Source organism: Equus przewalskii, chromosome 6, assembly GCF_037783145.1.
Source record: "Equus przewalskii isolate Varuska chromosome 6, EquPr2, whole genome shotgun sequence".
NCBI classification, from domain to species: domain Eukaryota; kingdom Metazoa; phylum Chordata; class Mammalia; order Perissodactyla; family Equidae; genus Equus; species Equus przewalskii.
In genome coordinates, this window is record NC_091836.1 from 84,244,582 (window position 1) to 84,246,710 (window position 2,129).

General features: G+C 43.3%; 1 long non-coding RNA gene across 1 annotated transcript; it reads left to right on the plus strand.

Moving 5' to 3' along the window:
* Positions 1–483: 483 nt before the first annotated feature.
* LOC139084335 (uncharacterized) lies at positions 484–1,253 on the plus strand. The gene is made up of 2 exons (XR_011541683.1): positions 484–637; positions 839–1,253. It is a non-coding gene; the product is annotated as an uncharacterized lncRNA (long non-coding RNA).
* Positions 1,254–2,129: the final 876 nt, after the last annotated feature.

Below are 2,129 nucleotides of genomic sequence, written 5' to 3' on the forward strand. Positions count from 1 at the left end.
AATTTTGGTATATTTACGCAGTTGAAATTCTTTACAGCTATTAAAACATTACTATGGAAGAATATTTATTGGTATGGAAAGATTATTATATTTTTAAGATAATTCAACAGGTTATAAATAGCACGCACAGTATGATTACTTATATTTGTGTGTGTGTGAGAAAGAAAGAGGAGAGAGAGAAGTAAGTTTGAACATATTAACACCAAAATGTTCACAGTGGTTATTTTCAAGAAAAATATTATGAGTGATTTGTATTTTCTACTTTTTCCTTATGTTTATTTCTAAATATTTCCAGGGAATTTGTGTCACTTTTGTGCAAGGAATAAAAATAATTGGAGCCACCCAAAGTCTCCTTCTGCCAGATAGATGGTCAACCTGTTCGTACTCTGATGTTGCCTAGGCTGCGAAGAGAGCCTTTCTGACGCTCATTCCAACCAAGACGTTTATCTTACAAACGAGCAAGGAGAGGTCCACAGAGAGACTCCCAGAGCAAGTCAGAACATCCGGAAGAAACACGTTCCAGAACCTCTGTGACCTCACGAAGTTTCTTTCTCTCGGAGATGTTTTCTAAAACAACAAAAGGCCAACAGAGATCATTTCAGCTTGTGGTCTTCAAAGTGTGATTTCAGGACTTGAGGTGACAGGGGAGAGGCCTCAGGGACTGTGGGGGCGGCAGGGGGTAGGTGAAGCCTGGTCTACTTCGGTTCTCTGCTCTGAGCTGCCTCAAAAGCAGCTGCATTTTGTATTAGAGTTCTAGGGAGGAACAAAACCAGTAGGAGATATATATGTATATATGATTTATATATATATGTGTGTGTATGTGTGTGATTTATCATAGGGAATCAGCTCACACGATTACAGAGGCTGAGAAGTTCAGACCAGGGGAGCCGATGATGCATCCCCAGTCCGAATCTGAAGGCCTGAGACCAAGGAGAGCCGATGGTGTCAGGTCCAGTCTGAGTCCAAGTCCGAAGGCAGGAGGAGGCCAATGTCCCAGCTCAAAGCCAGTCGTGCAGGAAGAGAGAATTCTTTCTTTCTCGGCCTTTCATTGTATTCAGGCCTTCGCCAGATTGGACAAGGCTCACCCACGTCAGGGAGGGTGATCTGCGTTACTTGGTCTACCAACTCAAATGTTGATCTCATCCAAAAACGCCCTCACAGACACACCCAAGAATAACGTTTAACCAAATATCTGAGCACCGCGTGGCCCAGTTGGGTCGACAGATAAAATTAACCATCACACGTGTGTAACATTTGATTGTTTTATTTTAATTGTGGTAAACATAGTGTTCTTTTCCGTCCACTAGTTAATGTGATCTCTAATTCGTATCACTTAGGATACTTTAGGTGGCTACTACCAGTAAATCTAACTCAAAATATTGTAAAATGGAAATTTATTGGCTTTCTTAATTATGAAGCCAAGCTGTGGGGTGGGCTTCAGGCACTGTTCAATCAAGCATTCAGTGTGGTTTCTCTGATATACACTTGGCTTTTTTCCTTCTTTATTTACTGGCTTCTTTCTCGGCCTGATCATCTTCTTACTTACTTCCGGGGAGAAACAGCACATCGATCCTCTACCCCCCCCACCCCCCCCCACCCGGCCCCATGCCAACCATCAGATGGAATTCCTGATGCTCACTCTGATTAGACCATCTCAGAGCCAATCATTGTAGCCACTGGAGTGTCAGGCACCATTCGGTTTAGGCATCATTTTGGAAAAGAGTGGATCGGGTTACCTGATTGTCTTAGGCCAGCAGACCATGGTCACAGGCCGAATTCATCCTGCTGCCTGCTTTTGTAAATAAAGTTTTATTGGAACACAGCCAGACCCTTTTGTTTACTTATCACCTATGGCGGCCTTCATGATATAGCAGCAGAGTTGAGTAGTTGTGACCGTCTGGCTCACAAAGCCTAAAATGGTTACTATCTGACATTTTACAGAAAAGTTTGCTGGTCCCTTGCTTAGACTGATCAGGCCCTGCTCCTGGAGCTGGGGTGCACTCAATCCCATCCAAACCCTAAAGCTGCCATGGACCAGGGAGAGTGGATATAGTGGAGAAAACCTGTATTCTACGCTCTACGAGCCATAACAATAATTTCTTTCCTGATGTTTATGTTGATGGACGATC